Raw genomic sequence first — 19100 nt, 5'->3', positions numbered from 1 at the left:
CGCCCTCCCCAGCCAAGGCCGGGCTCAGAGCGGCTTACAAGCAATGAGGTAATGAGGTAATGATGTACATGATTGGTGAAAAATGAAATCCTTTGTTTGAAATGTTATAAATACCACCGCCTGGACCCTTGGGCGGGGTTGCAGTTTCGCGAAACAATTCGACTGTAACCTGTTGCCTAGAAATAAACAACAATGGACTCTAACTCCTCCTCTCTGCGTTTTATTGGCGTAAGCTCAGAAGATAACACTTCAGCTTCTGTTCAAGGCACCTCCATCCAAACGGCAGCTCCCCAATTCCACCCCCCAGCACTGGCACATGGCAACAATCAGTCGCTTTCTCTCCCTCTCCCTCCCCATAGAAACTACAACTCCCACAATTCCTTTTTTTCCACACACCACCGAACAGAAAGCAGCCGCGGAGTGGATGCCTCCTCGTGGTCAGAAGGCGCAACTGTCCGCGGACCGATCGAGTGCCTTTGCGCCTCCTGCGCACCGAATATAGGCACTGGCAGGAGTGCCAGCTTGGCCCCACAACCGTGGGTGCCCGGGCCGTGGGTGCCGTGCAGAGTGCATGGCCCCGGCACCGAAATGTGTGGGTTCCTGGCCCCTTCAGGGGGAATTTTGTGGGTGCTCGGGCGCCCAGGGAACTGCCATCTACGGGATGAAATTGGGGAGCGGAGCAGTTTGCAGAAGGCGAAGTTGCCACTGACTCATTCCCGCCCCGGGCAGCTTGCATGCGGTGACACCTTTGGGGCTTCCCTCGCGGGCAAGCGCATACACACGACTCGCCCCGGGTTAGCATCCCGACCCTCCAACTGTCCCTAGCTTGCGACATTTGGGGTTGTCCTCCCGACGCGGGTTTCTCCGCGGTGCGCTTGGCTGCGAAGTTCGGGAAGGGAGGATCGAGGCCCAGCGGGGTGAGCACCTGCTTTGCAGGCGGCAGCCAGCAGGATCTGTCCCCTCCAGCATCTCCAAGGACCGTGGGAATGGGGGGGGGGGAGTTATCGATCCGTCTCTGCCTGCTTGATTCCACCTCTCCCGGGAAAGGTGCGGAGGGCTGCAAGAGCCGGGCGTAGGAGCCGCCCTGTGGCCGCCAGCCGAGAGCCCAGTCCCGGCCGGGCGCCAAGAAGACTGCATTGCAGGGGGTTGCGCTAGATGACCTTTGGGTGATTTCCAGCTCTACAGTTTAAGGATTCTATAGGATTCTCAAGGGGCACCTGGGAAGCAAAGGGAACCAAGACGCAGCTCCAGCTCCGCGGAGCTCCACGCCCCCGCCTGCCTCTTGCAGAGAAACTACAATTCACAGCTTCCCCCGGAAGCTGGAGAGAGAGGAAGAACACAAGTGTTTCTAAGCTATTGCCTTAAATGCAATATTAGGAGCTCAGCTGGAGCGTATGGCGCTGAGTTTAACTCTGAATCTTTGCTCCCACAGGAGGCATTGTTCCAGTTAACATTTGTTAAAAAACCTGAGGCATTTTTGTTGGGGGTTGTAGGGAAAGACCTGCCAAAAAAGCTGAAAAACATCTCCATGTATGCGACAACGGCCACGAGAGTTTTAATAGCACAAGGATGGAAGACTGAAGAAACCCCAACTAAAGAATCATGGCAAGAAAAATTGATGGACTATGCAGAACTGGCAAAACTGGCATATAAGCTACAGGACAAGGATAACTGTGACTTTAAGGATGAATGGGAACCCTTTACAAAGTATCTGAAGACGCAACAAAGCGAACTGGACTCCTTGGCAGGTTTTGAATAAACATTCACAAACTTTTTATTGATAATATTCAGCTAAATAGTTTGAGGATCTATACAACTTTGTAACATGCAGAAAACAGCAGTCTCAGAGAAACCAAAGACTGGAACTGAGGGAAGCCGGTGTGTGTGTGTGTGTGTGTGTGTGTGGAGGGGGGGGTTGTGTGGGAGGGAGGAAAAATGGGGGGGGGGGGACAAGGATGATATGTTTTTGGAAAATATGTCTTGTTTTAATTTTGAATAAAAAAACTTTAAAAAAGGAGGCATTGAGGGCCACCGATTTGGGTTTCTCAAGAAGAAGAAGAAGAAGAAGAAGAAGAAGAAGAAGAAGAAGAAGAAGATTGGACAATTTCATGGGAGGAGAGGGCTCTCCATGGTTCCTGTTTATGATGGTTCAGCCTCTACAGCTGGAGGCAGAAATGCTTTTTAATGCTACTTTCTGGAAACCTCAGGAGAGAAGAGTTGCTCTTGTGGCCAAGTCTTGCTTGCGGGTTCCCCACAGGCATCTGGTTTGCCCTGTGAGATTAGGATGCTGGACTAGCGGGGGGGGGGATTTCTTTTAAACCACAGCCTCCTCAGTTCTCGCTCCACCAGCAATTAAACCTGCCTGTAACATTTTATATTTTAAGCGCCAACAGCCTGGTTCCATCCTGGTTCAGGTGGAGCTCTGCTTGCCCCAGAATCAGGGCCAGATATAGATGAAGAGAGGCCCTTGGCTGCTCCACTTGTGAGGCCCCTCACAACCCCCCCAACCCCCCAGCCTCACGACTAGAAGAAAATGGAAGAGTGTTATAAACAAAACTGAATGAAGCCAAGGATGATGATGGGTATTTAAAATTCTGCAATTCACAATTTCTCCTCTAAAGGACGTCAAAAAACTCCATCAAAAATTGTTTGTCTAAGTTTGTCACTTTCAATGCACAGAATGCTCAGTGCAGACAACCTCTCTTGAGACATCGTGGCCCTTAATTCATTTTTAATTCTTTTGAGTCTTGAAAAACTCCTCTCTCCTGAGCAGTTAGTGACCATAAGGCTAAGAAATAGCCGCAAAACTGCTTCCACATTAGGAAAGGCCATCTGAATTTTTCCTTGTATATAATTTGATAAAGCTCTGTATGATACGAAGAGTGTTCTGCTGTAAGCCTATGGCTTTGTCTCATGTACAGGTGAAAGTGCAAAGTTAAATAAGTTTCAGGTCCATATCTTCCGGGTATGCTTCCATCAACAGTTCAACACCTTGCTGAATTTCTTGCTTAGGTGCTATCAGAAAAGCAAGAATGGAAAAACAATTGTGCAACATCACTGTACACAATACTACTTCTTTTTAAATTGGCTTCAGGTGCATCTAATATAGGAATAAAAGATTTTATCCTAAAATTGTCTCTTGAAGAAAGTGCATCTAAGGCATCAGGTGCACTTCTGTCATTTCTTTGTCGTTCCCTCACTCTTTGTCTCCTTGTTTTGTTGTTAACATTTGGCAAGGTGGCTCTTGCTTGTTTCTCAAGTTCATCAAAATCTTCTCTTTAAAAAATCCAGAAGTGGACTGTACAAACTTGCACAAGAACTCAGTAACAGGTCTGATTTCTTCAGGGCTTTGCTGACCTTGTGAAAATGACCAAGCACACAGATTTATATCTCTTAAGATTCTGCAGATTTTGGCTGTAACCTAGAGTCCCACAACAAAATTTCAAGTTGGGCCTTAGAGTTTCAAATTGGGCCCCACTGGCTGGCCTTGAGTCTCATAGTTGCTGGGCCCTGGTTGTCCTGCCCACGCATGAAGTCTTGGGTTTGCAATTTTAGGAGAGGGGAGACTGCCTGCTGGGGGGTGGGAGGGCTGGGGAGGCCCCTTGGATTTTGAGGCCCTAGGCTTCAGCCTACTTAAAGGTAAAGGGACCCCTGACCATTAGGTCCAGTCGTGGCCGACTCTGGGGTTGCGGCACTCATCTCGCTCTATTGGCCGAAGGAGCCAGCGTACAGCTTCCGGGTCATGTGGCCATCATGACTAAGCCGCTTCTGGCGAACCAGAGCAGTGCACGTAAACGCCCTTTACCTTCCCACCAGAGCGATACCTATTGATCTACTTGCACATTGACGTGCATTCGAACTGCTAGGTGGGCAGGAGCTGGGACCGAGCAACGGGAGCTGACCCCATCGCAGGGATTCGAACTGCCGACCTTCTGATCTGCAAGTCCTAGGCTCTGTGGTTTAACCCACAGCGCCACCCACGTCCCTTAGACTTAGTCTACTTAGCATATACATAAATCTAGCACTGCCCAGAATGTTCCCCAGACAGTGCTTCACAAATCCAACCCCCTCTTCCCGAAACCACTGCCTCTTCCATGCATTGAGACCTTTGTGACCCTGCACACAGAACAGGCAGCATTTCAGAGCAAGCTACCTCAGTGGTCCTGTCTCTCAGCATCCTACATTTGGCTTCCAGGACCTCACGTTTCCCTATATCATTGGTGCCAGCCTGCACCATGACCACTGACTCCTCCCCATCTCTATCTACCAGGCTACCAGTAGTGATGTATGGAAGTCAGAGCTGGACCATAAAGAAGGCTGATCGCCAAAGAATGGATGCTTTTGAATTCTGGTGCTGGAGGAGACTCTTGAGAGTCCCATGGACTGCAAGAAGATCAAACGTATCCATTCTGAAGGAAATCCGCCCTGAGTGCTCACTGGAAGGACAGATCGTGAAGCTGAGGCTCCAAGACTTTGGCCACCTCATGAGAAGAGAAGACTCCCTAGAAAAGACCCTGATGTTGGGAAAGACGGAGGGCACAAGGAGAAGGGGACGACAGAGGACGAGATGGTGGGACTGTGTTCTCAAAGCTACAAACATGAGTTTGACCAAACTGCTGGAGGCGGTGGAAGACAGGAGTGCCTGGCGTGCTCTGGTCCAGGGGGTCACGCAGAGGTGGACATGACTAAACAACTAAACAGCAACAACACCTCAGTGATGGGAAACATCCACAGCCCTTTCACCAGGTGGGCAATTCACCCTGCGCTCTGCATGCCCATGGCACACCCAGCTATGCTCCTCATGACTGAATCACCCTCTGTGAGGATCCCTCCACCCAAAGCTGTCAACTTTCCCCCTTTTTAAAGGGAAATTCCCTCATTCCGAATAGGATTCCTCTCAAGAAAAGGGAAAAGTTGACAGCTATGCCTCCACCCCATGCAGGATACAGGAGGAAGAAGTTGCCCGACATTGCAGCTGCATTACTGGCTTTGTTGAGGTTGTGCAATACTGGGGGAGGGGGTGGGCATAAATTTGAGAAGCCTCTGTGACACCCAGCCCAGACACAGCAGCAGTGTTGTATGTCAGCACCGCTCATATTTTGCTGTTTTCATATTTACACCATCCACACTCCTCAAAAGGTAACTTTGCTACAGCTGCAGAGAAATGTTGCAACAATTCTAATTTTAGCACCTCTCTAGGGAAGGTCGAGTTGATTTGTTTGGTGGCAAATCCAGGTGGAACTGACATTTGGCAAGGAAAGGTGTTCTGGGTCTTCTCCAGCCTCTTTCAGTTTGACGCCCCCAGTGGAATAGTTATTGTCTACATTCACCTTCCCACAACGAAAATTCTGGCACTGGGAACCTTTTGGCAGTCTTGTCACCTGTTAAGAAAGAACAGTTTAGGTTCCACCACCACCAAAAAAGCAAAAAATAAAAAAACAAATCACAAAAAGGTGGGCATAGATTTGCATCAAATTTGCATTTGCTAATTTATGGATAGACATGCAAATGTAGAAGTAATCCCATCTTTAGACAAGTGAGGTGTGCATCTGCTTAGTCTGCTGTCCAGGTGCTGGTGTGTGCAAAGGTGATGGGCAGCTTCCAGGCCCCCTAACCTATTGGATACTAATGTAGACATACATCCTATTAACCATCCTATTAACCAACACTTGCTTTAGAGCAAACATGCAATGGATCAGACTGTTAATAAGATAAGGGAACTTGGGGTACATTTTTAAAATGCTGTTAACGGTGTTTTCCAAATGGTGCAGATTTTTGGGTATTGAATTACAAGAAGATCTGTCCTGGAGTGTCAACACAAGGGGGCTTGTGAAGAAGGCGCAGCAGAGACTGTACTTTTTGAGAATCCTAAGGAAAAACCATCTTCTGCAGAAACTGCTGTGCCACTGAGAGCGTGCTCACTTATGGCTTATGTGTGTGGTACGGAAGCTGTACTACCCAGGACAGGATGGGGTTGTGCAGAGTTGTTACGGCAGCAGAGAGCATTGTTGGCTGCCCACTCTCCACCTTAGAGCAGATTTATGCCACAAGGTGCCATAGGAAGGCACTGGACATAGTAAAGGACCCATCGCATCCTGGTCACTGTCTCTTCGAGCTCCTGCCATCAGGACGGAGATACAGGATGATGAAGACAAGAACGAGCCGTCTCAAGAACAGCTTCTTCTCCAGAGCGATCTTGGCCCTGAATGGGAAACCTGGACTTTGAAAGTCATCTAATCTTCCTCGCTGTATTATACTGTATTGTTTTAATTAGTGTTTTTATAGTTGTTCTGATTTTGAGTGGAGTGCCCTACCTGGGTGGATGGAGCAGCCAAGTAATTTCGTTGTCCCCGAGAGGCAATAAAAATATTATTATTATTATTATTATTATTATTATTATTATTATTATTATTATTATTATATTATTATTATTATTATTATTATTATTATTATTATTATTATTATTATCAGGGTGGAAAGAGTTTGTTGCTCCTGGTGATCAGCTCCACACCAGTGATGTGCTTGCTTTGCAAATTATGACATTTTATTTCTATGTTATTCTCTCCCCTATTTAGTTTTAAGCTGTTAAAGTAAGTCCTCTTTCTGCTGTGCTGCGTGGATTTTGTTTTCTCTGCTTATTTACACTGTGGTTATTTTAAATTGTTTTTAATCATTTCCTTTTGGATTGCCATGTTTATTTTTCCCCATGGTGAGCTGGAAGTCACTTTGGGCACAATTGTGGAAAAGATAAACTGATGGTGGTGATGATGATGATGATGATGATGATGAAGAAGAAGAAGAAGAAGAAGAAGAAGAAGAAGAAGAAGAAAGTCTCCCATCAGCTCAAGCCAAAATGGCCAGGGAGGAGGCGAAGGATGGCAGTTGGAGTCCCCCAGGTTCCCTGCTCCACCTTCAGAGCAATAAGGCTGCGGGATGAAGGGTTTGGCCTGCTGTTATTCATATGTGTAGAAAATAGAGCTTGCTTCCTTTTGATCCAGATTTCAGTTGCAGAATCAGAGAGGTGGAGAGTGGCATCAAAATACATATTGTGAGTTACATCACACTCCTAAGACAAGAGTGCTCCCTTTGCAGTGTGAGAGGCCACCACCATGGCGTTGTCAGCCCGACCCCTGCAGTGCAGGCCTCCAGAGAAGGCTGAGAGCTACAGGAGGGGGTTGTCTCTAGGTTGTATTTTAGAATTGGAAATGTCTGTTCTTTCCTAGGCAGGCATATTTCCTTATTCTGCCCACCACACACACACACACACACACACAGTGGTATTCAACCAACTATTGCTCAGAGTGGACCCATTGAGAGTAATGGACCTAAGGAAGCCATGGCCGTTCATTTCAATGGGGAGGAAGGTACTCTTAAGCAAACACTAATTGAACACAACCCTTACACATGTTATCCTTCCAAAGGCCTGAGGGTGGCAGGTTGCCCACATCCTTTGATCTTCACAACAACCCTTTGAGGTAACAGGGATTGGCTTAAGGACATGGGTGGGACGTGGGTGGCACTGTGGGTTAAACCACAGAGCCTAGGACTTGCCAATCAGAAGGTCGGCGGTTCAAATCCCTGCGATGGGGTGAGTTCCCGTTGCTCAGTCCCTGCTCCTGCCAACCTAGCAGTTCGAAAGCACGTCAAAGTGCAGGTAGATAAATAGGTACCACTCTGGCGGGAAAGCAAACGGCATTTCCATGCGCTGCTCTGGTTTGCCAGAAGCGGCTTAGTCATGCTGGCCACATGACCCAGAAGCTGTACGCCGGCTCCCTCGGCCAGTAAAGCAAGATGAGCACCACTACCCCAGAGTCAGTTATGACTGGACCTAATGGTCAGGGGCCCCTTTACCTTTAAGAAAGGATTGAAGCTGCATGTGGGAAAATTCAAGACACACAAAAGGAATTGCTTCCTTTTGCAGCACGTGGTCAATCTTTGGAACTGAGGGCCACTTCTCTACACAATGCACAGATAAGCTACGGAACTCCCTGCCACAGGAGGCAGCGATGACCACTTCCTTGGATGGCCTTAAAAAAGGATTGGGCAAATGCATGGAGGAAGAGAGGGCTATCAGTGGCCTCTAGCCAGGGGGGCTCTGCTCTGCCTCCGAAGTTTGAGGCAGCAGAGCTTCTGAATCCCACTTGCTTGAACCCACAGGAGGAGAGAGCTGGTTCTGCACTCGGAAGCTGCTTCCAGGTTTCCCAGAAGAGGCATCTGGTCATTGAGAGAGCAGGATGAGAGCCAGTGTGGTGTAGTGGTTAAGAGCGGTAGTCTCGTAATCTGGAGAACTGGGTTCGCATCTCCGCTCCTCCACCTGCAGCTGCTGGGTGACCTTGGGCCAGTCACACTTCTCTGAAGTCTCTCAGCCCCACTCACCTCACAGAGTGTTTGTTGTGGGGGAGGAAGGGAAAGGAGAATGTTAGCCGCTTTGAGACTCCTTAAAGGGAGTGAAAGGCAGGATATCAAATCCAAACTCTTCTTCTTCTTCTTCTAGATGGACCATTGGCCTGATCCGGCAGTCAGGCTCCGCTGGTCTTTTTGCAATTGGAAAATGGGATTCCCTTAGATTTAAAAAAACAATAAAAATTATGCAGGGAAAAAAAAAGGAAAATGGGATTCCCTGGCCCTCATCCCTAGAACCAGAGTGGTTCAGAATCTGAATGTCTTAACCAGGACCTGTTACTGATAGGTAGCCGTGTTGGTCTGCCATAGTCAAAAAAAATAATAAAAAAAAATTCCTTCCAGTAGCACCTTAAAGACCAACTAAGTTGGTTCTAGGTATGAGCTTTCGTGTGCATGCACACTTCTTCAGATACACTGAAACAGAAGTCACCGGACCTTTCTATATAGTGAGAAGGTGGGGAGGGGTATTACTCAGAAGGGTGGTGGGAATGGGTGATTGGCAGATAGCTGTGATGAGCCTGTTGACGACTCTTAACGACTGCAATAGGTCTTACAGGAAAAAGCAAGGGGTGAGAAGGTGAAAAATGGCTTTGTCATGTATAATGAGATATACTTTTTCCTGTAAGACCTATTGCAGTCGTTAAGAGTCGTCAACAGGCTCATCACAGCTATCTGCCAATCACCCATTCCCACCACCCTTCTGAGTAATACCCCTCCCCACCTTCTCACTATATAGAAGGGTCTGGTGACTTCTGTTTCAGTGTATCTGAAGAAGTGTGCATGCACACGAAAGCTCATACCAAGAACTAACTTAGTTGGTCTTTAAGGTGCTACTGGAAGGAATTATTTTTTTTTTTACCAGGACCTGGGAGAGACCAGAGTTCGATTCCCTGCTCGTCCCTAAAGCTCCCTTTGGACCAGTCACTGCCTCTCAGCGTAACCTCCCAGGGTTCTTGTGGGGATTAACTAAGCAAGGAGGCAGAAGCATCTTCGCTGCCTTGAGTTCCTTGTAGAGGAAAAGGTGGGATAGAAAAGGTGGGAACAAATAAATAAAATAGTCCAGCACTCTGCTACAAACACCAGGTGTCCTGCCCGCTTGGTTTTACATCCTGTGACTATTATCCCCTTGTTACTATTTTGTTATGTTCTTGGTGATCTTGTATCTTGTGTCAAAGCGCATGATTAAATTGTTTGCTCAGGTGAAACTGGCAATAAAAACGGGATGATTGATGGGCTGCCAAGGTGACCATGTCCTTTTTATCTTTTAATCTCTCTCCCCCCTTTCCTTTTAGAGTGCACTCTCCTCCTCTGGAATTTGCTACATTTACTCTCCCCCTTTGGGATCCTTTCACACTCTGCTTGTTCCTTAATCCCCGTCTTTGCAAAGGCACGCCCTCGTGCATCACACACACAGAGACACGCAGCCTTGTTGACACACTTAGGCACCATGTTTCAAGCACACACATGCGCTCATCCCAGCCGGCTCCCCGGGGTCTCCCTGCCTGGGCGACCTCTCTGACCTTGGGCAGGCCTGGAACACAATGTGTTATGTAACCCTTAAAAAGTAACCTGGACACGCAACAGCAACAGCAGCAGCAACACAACGCCATCAGCTCACAAAGACATGCCTTGGCAGGGAGGGCACTGGGCTTAGCTGGGCATGCAGCCTTGCAAAGCTGGGTCTTGCTGTTTGGAAGCGAAACTGTGGGCATGGGGGTGCTTTCCACCTGCTCCTTTGACCAGTGAGAATCAGCACAGCCCAGTGGTTAAAATGCCAGCTTGAAAGCTGGCAGGTCCAGGTTCGAATCCCGGAATGCCCAGTGGCCCTTAGTTCAACACCATTTACTGCCTGCAGCTTCCAGTTTATTTTAAAAATGGCAATTTTGTGGGTTTGGCTGCCTTATAGAACTGTAGGGACATTTCCCAGCAAGGCAGGAATCACATTAAGGAGTCCCTGTCAGGTGGAGATGTGATGTTTGTAAGCCAGTTTTTCCAATAAAGCAAGGTCCCCCCCCCCCAAAAAAAAATTGCTTAGAAATGAATGGCTGTGTTTTTCTCTCTCCCTCTTTAAATGAGTTTTAAATAAACGTAAAGGGAGAAAAGTGACTTAAAGAAAACACATCACTGGGCTAACAGAAGCAGCAGCAAAAAAAGACCCACATTGAGCTGGTGCTATAAAAATAGAAAGCTGAGTATGATTTTCAACATAGAATGGAATAAAACCCATTAGTACCGGCATGGATGGGGCAAATCTTAGAGGAACAACATCACATATTATTGAATCAACCAAATCCACTGATAAGCAGAGGGAGGGGGCAGACCATGTTCGTCCATACTGACACCTGTCATGAAATCACACCAGATCTCCAAAATCTACGCTTCTGATATTGTCCCCTGGAAATGCATCATTTGTTGCTCAGTTTTTCCAATCAAGCAAGTTCCTGGCTGTGTTCTGGGTCCGAGGAACAAGGCAGGTGACAAGGTGGCTTTGCATCGATCGCATGGCTGCACCCGCTGGGCAGTCACTCAGGCAACCCATCAAGTCTCAGGCACGTCTGGGGCCGGCTGCCAGTGCCTCGGGCAAGGAGAACCAGCCTCAAATGGAGGGGGGGGGGACCTTGACTAGTCAATGAAGGTCACCTTGAAGCGGCCCCTCCCACCCCCAATTCCACCCACACAGCATGCCAGAGGGTTTATATCTTGGCTCGGCTCCACTTGGCTCCATGACCCTTCCCGCCGGCAGCACCATGAAGCTGGTCCTCACCCTCTTCGTCCTCCTCCTGGGGCTCAGCCTAGAGCTCTTTGGGCCCAATTCTCCATCAGCTGCAGCATCTCCTCTCCAAAAAACCATTTCCCGAGGTGAGTGCAGGTCTGTTGTTTCCTCTCGAAGGGCTACAGGCTCTGGGTCTCTTGGGTGCCTGTCAGAGAGGCTGGAGACGTGGACCTGAACGAAACCAAGGCAGAGTCCTCTGACACCTCAAAGAATCGTAGAGTCGGAAGGGACCCCAAGGTTCATCTAGTCCACCCCCCTGCGATGCAGGAATCTCAGCTAAAGCATCCATGACAGATCTTCTGCTTTAAAACCTTCAAGGAAGGAGAGACCCAAGGGAGACCATTGCACTGACTGTGGAACAGCTCTTACCTTTAGAAAGTTCCTCCTGATGTTTAGTCAGAATCCCCTTTCTCTTAACTTGAATCCTCTGGTTCAGGTCCTCCCCTCCAGAGCAGGAGAAAAGCAAGCTTGCTCCATCTTCCAAGTGATATTCAAAGATGGCTATCATATCACCTTTCAGTCTTCTTTCCTCCATCCTTTGAAACAAGTCCTTATCCGCCTGCCACATTTGAGCCGCTCCTAGTCCTTGTTTTATTGGCTGGTTGCTTTAAAAAGGGTTTCAGGCTCTCAGCCACCCTGGAGGTTTGTTATAGAAAAAGGAAGCATGTTGTAAATGTAGACAGACAAAATAAGATGCAGCCCAGCAGGGAGTTGGACTCAATGACCCTTGGGGTCCCCTCCAGCTCCACAATTTTGTGATTCTATGTGAGTTTATAACTGGCAGCTTGTAACTTGTGACTCGGCTGGTGCTCAGCCAGCTGGCACCACCTGCCTCAGATCCCAGGTGAGTGTGTGTTTCACCTGTGGGATGCTAGGGGGGAGGACCTGGCAGAGGCTGGGATGACCCTGAGGACTGAAGCAAATGTGAGGGGGTTTTAAGATGGGGTTTGGAGGGAGGGGATGAGAGACAGAGGCTGAGAGAAGAGGAGAGAGAGAAGGAGAGCATTTCTGGATTGCCAGAGAATCCATGGAGCCCCGTATCCCTTGCTTTGCACTCTCTGACCCACACAGGCTCAGGAATGCAGCGGGACCAGAGCAGGGAGGTGGGCAGAGCTAGAAGGGGGGGGGTCTTGCAAACATTAACCACTGCAGAGGCAAAAGCAGGTTGACTCCTTCACTGCCAGAAGGAGGATTTCTGCTAGTTTAAAAGCAAACCCGGAGGCAACCTGCAGAACCCAAAGTTATGTCTGCACCAAAATGTGTGCTGGGAGCCAGAGACTGGACCCATTTCCAGCACATGTGTTAGTCTGCTGCAAGATTAGCTGCATGTGGAACACTAAAGGCTAGAACTTTTGTTCTGGGAGAATCATCTGTGGATAAGAGTACCCTTCCATTGATTAATAATAATAATAATAATAATAATAATAATAATAATAATAATAATATTTTATTTATACCCCACCCTTCCCGGTTCAAAAACCGGGCTCAGGGTGGCTAACAACAAATTTAAAACACTTTAAAACACTTAATTAGAAAAGCAGCATAAAATACAGTATAAAAACTTGAATAACAATAAAATCAAAAATCAGTTAGATAATCCCCAGGGCTAGCTGGCTGAATCAATGCCCTGAGAGACACAGTGGTCCAGTGGCCAGAGCACATGGCTCGGGTCTAAGGGACCTTGATCAGCTCCTTACAGCACCGGGATTTTAATTGAGATTCTTGCATTGCAGAGGGTTGAATAGATGACCCTCGCGGGTCCCTTCCAACTCTTCAGTTCTGTGATTCTATTAACCTGTTGCACGACCTTGAGCATGTTGCTTCCCCATCTGAAGATGGGGGTGATGGCGTCCTACCCTGCAGGGTTGTTGTGGAAGCTTTGTTCATTGGTGTATTCTCCTCACTTGTATTCTAATCTTCTCATTCTTTAAAGCTGAACTGGAGCAATCCAGAATGGATGTTGGCTGCAGTTTAGCTTTAGAGAGCAGGTTTTTGAGCAAAAATAAAAGAGTTCTCAGACAAAGAGCTTTAAAGCAGGGACTGTGCCTGGAAACAGCAGAGGAAAGGTAAGTGTGGGTCACCCCTAGATGATGCTTGGGGGTCAATTGAAAGGCTACAATTCTGTGATTCTGTCATGGCTAGTACTAGTCACCAACTCAAAGACAACTCCAGGGGCCATTAAAATCTGCAGTGAAATCCACAGGCTCCTTCTTCTCTCTTCGTTCTCTTGCTTTGTTCATCTTGAGCTAGGTGGCTTCTTGGTTTCCTTGGGTGGCTCCAGGTATCCTGACCTCTGAGAAAGAGCAGAGAAAACCCACTCACCCCCCTCCTCCCGCTGCACCCACGGCCCTCCCCCCGCTCATCTTCTTGCCAGCGGACCCCAACTGCTCACCTGGGAACCAGCAAGTTCCTCCCAAACTTGCTGCTCTGAGCCTAGAAAGCAAACAAGGGCTGGGCTTTCTGTGGCAAGGGAGCCTTTTGTCCTCCGGAGCAGGAATGCAGACGTCATGGCGAAAGTCAATCTTTGGATACATCAAGTCCACATCTAAGCTCACTAATCTGGACAGAGTCCAGACCGGACAAAGACTTGGAGGGAGAGGTCTTCTGGGCCGGCTGGCCAGCCAGCCAGTCAGTCCACCTGCCCTCCAGCCCACTCCCCTCCAGACCTCAAGGTGAGAAGTGCAATTAATCATAGAACTGTGGAGCTGGAAGGCACCCCAAGGGCTATCTAGTCCAGGGTTTCCCAACCTTGGGCCTCCAGCTGTTTTTGGACTACAATTCCCATCATCCCTTGCCACTGGTCTTGCTAGTCAGGGATGATGGGAGTTGTAGTTCAAAAACAGCTGGAGGCACAAGGTTGGGAAACACTGATCTAGTCCACCCCCATGCAATGCAGGAATCTCTTGATTTTCTCCTATTTACATGCTGCATCTTTTCCAACATGATGACCAAAGTTCTCCCATCCAGGCACTGAGCAACGCCAGCCCTGCTTGGCTTCAGACTCATCCCGGCCCTGCTGCCCTGGGCCTTCTGCCTTTGGTCCTTGCAGCAGACTGCTAGAGGCGGTCAAGTCAAGCACACAGTAAACTGTGACCTGTTAGGATAAGAAGGCCGTACTTCCAAGCCGCCCAGAGCTTGCGGTAATCCAACAGCCGTGAGTTTCCCCATGTCATGACTCCATGAGTTTTGTGCAACGTTTTTAAGAAGCAATCTTTTATGCATGCACCACACACCCAAATGCACAAATGCATGGCTGTGGCAGAGAAAGCGACCCAAGCATGCCAGGATGGGGATGGTATTGCCCTAAAGGCTGGGGCACAAAATAAGCAGCTGCTTGCAATTTGGCAGCAGTTAGAGAGGTTGCTGAAAGGCAGAGCAGATCCTCAGGCTGAGCAAACACAAATACATCAGGCAGCAAACAAGTCCTAGAATGCAATGGCCCCCCTGCTTCCCCCCCCTTTGCCACTGTTGCTTTCACCCTCCTAGTTATCATCTGCAAGGTAAGTACCAATTAATCCTTTATGTAACAGACGACAACTCAGGTTACAAACTGCTGACTGGCCCAAAGAAGCTGGCTAGAAATGTAGTTCTCTCTTTCTCTCTTTCCTCTCTCTCTCTCTCTCCTAAACCCCTCCCTGAATTTGACCACCGTCCAAGTCCCTGCCGCCATGGCTGCGAGAAGTGTTCTGCCCAGGAGCTCATCTCTGGCACACAACATGCCCAAATTCTCTTCTCAAAATGCGGCTCAAAGGACACAGGCAGGATTGTTCTCAGGTGAAAATGGATCTGGTGTGGATTGTAGGGCAGTTTTGCACAAAACGTTGACCAAGGGAGGGAGGGATGCTTTTGCTTCGGCCTGCATAATTTCTTCCAAGCTATAAAGCACCGCCCTAGGCCCCTGCTCCCTACAGAAACATAGAAGAATAGAGTGGAAGGGACACAAAGGGTCATCTGGCTCAGAGCCCTGCAGTGCATGGTTCCTGCATGCTCTGGCGATGTGGCAGCCAAGGATGACCAGGGAGGTCCCTGGCCCTGGAAAGGGGGGCAAATATCCCCATTGTAGCAGTTAAGGGGGGGGGGACACAAATGAACCCTGGTCTCCCATTATTTTATTTATCTTCATCTGTAGATCTCAGGGTGGTTTCCCAGCATAAAAATCCAAGATGAAAACAAGAACTCAAACAAGACAGACTAATAATGCCCTCTGCCCACAAACCCCTATGCAACACAAGAGTGTCTTAATTCCAGAAATGTTTCCCAAACTCTCAGGCTTAGTTCTGTCCTATGAATTCTGGAGCACACAAGGCAAACAGAATTGCCAGCATTTCGCATCAGACTCTGCAGCTCAGCCAGAATGGCAGCCTGCTCTGCAAGAACATCAGCAGATGATTGTGCTGACCTCTGGCTCATCCGCACCTACCCCACACTCGCCAGGTCCAAGTCCACACTTTAAAGCACTGTGTCTGAGCACCTTTTTCTTTTTGCCCCAGTGCTTTCCCCACAAAATCTACTCTTTAAAGCTCCATTGGAACAAATGGCAATTCGGGCTTTCTGCTGATTGACGTATACGTTGATCCAGCAGTAAACAGCAGGTTTTCCTGGGGAAAGTGCCAGGGCCAAAATAAAAGTGGTTTAAAGCACAGACCTGTGCCTAGGAATATGGCACAGAAGGAAGCCTGGATGAGTCCCTCAGTGCTGTGCCAAGCACCAGGATGACCTGCTTCAAGGTGCTGCTAAGGGCATTCTGCCTGTTTCCCCTTCAGCTAGCCAGAGCTCATTAGGGAAGCAGGAAACAGATCTCGCTGTTCTCCTGAGCATGGCAAACTTTCAGAAGGAGCCAGGGCAATACAGCAGAGTCAGCTGTGCCATGAAAACATGGTTCACTGCAAAGAAGGACACAGAGAGCAGGTGAGGATGCCTCCCTGCCATTTGCAAACAGATCCTTTTCTAACCACATCTTTGTCGGTTCTTTCTGCTTTGCTTCCTAAGCCAAAAGGTAAAGCTAGGAACAATTACACAGCTGATCGGGGCAAAGGGAGAGATTAGATAAGCCAGCAGGGACCAAAGCAAATGGCATAAGAAGAAAGAAAAGTCTGGGAGGGCTGAGGAACATCAGAAGCCAACAAGCCAGGCCATCAGTCCCTCTGAGCCGGTGGTTCCCAAACTTTTTTTGGGGGGGCCCACCCCCTTGGTTTCATAAACTCAACTCTTGTGCCCCTATAAAAAGCATCGTTCAGGATAGTGGTTTGCAGGACCCACCAAAGGAAAATAATAATGCAATAAACTCCAAAGCAAGAAGCAAGGATGCTGGACCAGATGTGCCCTCAGCCTGATCCAGCAGGCTCTTGCAAATATTTCTGGATAATGTGGACAGATGTGGTTGTGGGCGGCTAATGTGTCCCAAAGATTAGGAATCTCTCAATAGAAAAGGAGGTGAGCTCCTCTCCAGAGCTCGGTCACTGTCCTCTCCTCCTTACTTTGTGCTTCGATTAGGTAAAGGTAAAGGGACCCCTGACCATTAGGTCCAGTCGTGGATGACTCTGGGGTTGCGGCACTCAACTCGCTTTATTGGCCGAGGGAGCCGGCGTACAGCTTCCAGATCATGTGGCCAGCATGACTAAGCCGCTTCTGGCGAACCAGAGCAGCACACGGAAACACCGTTTACCTTCCCGCCAGAGTAGTACCTATTTATCTACTTGCACTTGGACATGCTTTTGAACTGCTAGGTTGGCAGGAGCAGGGACCAAGCAACGGGAGCTCACCCTGTCGTGGGGATTCGAATCACCGACCTGATCAGCATGTCCTTGGCTCTGTGGTTTAGACCACAGCGCCACCCGCGTCCCGATTTGATTGTGCTTCGATTGAAGATGTGCAAATATGGAAAGAAGATCCGGATCTGCTCCTTGGCCCGCCAGTCACCCTTCCCTGTGTAAAGAAACCAGAGCTACTGCTGCACCCAGACTCCTTGGCTCCTCTGTGCACACAGCTGCCGGGAGCCCACTCTGGATGACTTTCCAGCCTCCAAGGACCTGCCTGCCACTATCAGAGTGACTGGTGAAAAGAATGGATTTGGACCGTCAACGTAAGAGACTCTTATAAGGTTCTAAGAAGGTTCGTGATTCCTGGGCTGCTATGAGAAGAGGATGCTGGACTAGATGGGCCATTAGGTAAAGGTACCCCTGCCTGTACGGGCCAGTCGTGTCCGACTCTAGGGTTGTGCGCTCATCTCACTTAAGAGGCCGGGGGCCAGCGCTGTCCGCAGACACTTCCGGGTCACGTGGCCAGCGTGACGAAGCTGCTCTGGCGAGCCAGCACCAGCGCAGCACATGGAAACGCCGTTTACCTTCCCACTATAAAGCGGTACCTATTTATCTACTTGCACTTAGGGGTGCTTTCGAACTGCTAGGTGGGCAGGAGCTGGGACCGAAAGACAGGAGCTCACCCCGCTGCGGGGATTCAAACCGCCGACCATATGATTGGCAAGTCCTAGGTGCTGAGGTTTTACCCACAGCGCCACCCGCGTCCAAGATGGGCCATTGGCCTGGTCCAAAAGGGCCTCCTTATGTTCTTGTGGAGGAACGCTTCAGCCAGGAAGTGCTCACCTGAGATTATGACGCCCGGGCAGAAGCCAAACGCCCCTCCTTGGCAGCCAGTTCCTTTTCCATCAGAGCTCATGGCACCTTCATTGCCCATTTTCTTAGGGGTGCTAATCCTGCTTGGGCCGACAATCTTGCTTGCCCTGGAAGCTGGGAGAGTTAAACCCCCATTACGTAAGCGGACATCTGTGTCCCTCGATCAGGCATGGTGCCTGCAACTGCAAACAAAGCATCAGCTCCAGCATTCCCAAAACCTTGTCTCATTGTTGACAGCGGGGATTTAACTGGCGTGAGAACACACGCAAGGAGGGAGGCTGCCAGGTGCCCTGTGACCCCAGCAGGGAGGGGGCAAAGGGACCTGGGTGGCCCCCCAGCCGGGCTAACATGGAACTTGAGACCTGGACAGCCAGCCTGGTACCTCAGATGACAGGCTTGCCCCTTCTCTCTCCTGCTCAAGGGCTGGTTGTGCAAAGCAAGGCATCACTCTGCATTGCGCCCAGCCCTTTGGTTGGGAGCAGACACCAACTGGGCACAGTGGATTGCTCTGGCCTTTGGTGAGGCCATGGGTTGGTGGAAAGCTAGAGAAGGACTGAGAGAGCCAGTAGCTCTTGAGGACTCAAGCAACACCGAGGACATCAGCCACTGTGAGAACAGGATGCTGTGCCAGGTGTGCCACTGACCAGACCCAGCGGGCTCTTCTTATCGTCAAACATTGCATCATCCTTTACCATCAACCACAATTCAGGTGGCAGAGGAGGCACTACAAGAAGATCTGGGTATACCCTGAAAAAGGGCAGAGTCTCTGCCACTCTGCTGCCTTCTCTGCCTCATGTGCTCCTGGACCTTTGCAGTGCCAGCAGCCAGCCTCTCTTCCTCCGAACCTTTCCCTGTGGCACCACATTCGATGGCAAGCTCCACCTGCCCTGGCATGTCTCCTGAGAACCCCTTGCGGGCTCAGATGGGGAAATGTGATTTTGGTCAATGGCACAATGCCCTTGGCCTTCGGGATGCTGATCCAACTTGCACTTCTCCTCTGGGAAGAGCAGGGGCTTGCTTGAGCATCTTCAACCCCTGCATGCTGCAAGGAGACCAGGAGTTGGTGGAGAGACAGAAGGGTCCCTAGCCAGCTGAGCAAAGACTCCCAGACTCTTCTCTTATGGCTCCCTGAGCCTGCCGTTTCCTGGTTCACACCAGGGCCAGTTGCGTTACTTGATCCGATCCGATTGTGCAATGGAAGGAGGAGGGAGCTGGGCTCCACTTGTTCTCTGTCCATCACCCAGGAGCCTCTCTTCCCCCTCCCCACCTCCCTCCCCCTCCGCCAGCCACAC

Source organism: Podarcis erhardii (genome assembly GCF_964252035.2).
Source record: "Podarcis erhardii genome assembly, chromosome: 6".
Taxonomy (NCBI): domain Eukaryota; kingdom Metazoa; phylum Chordata; class Lepidosauria; order Squamata; family Lacertidae; genus Podarcis; species Podarcis erhardii.
The sequence above is the reverse complement of the archived record's forward strand: the minus strand, read 5'-3'. Positions refer to the sequence as shown.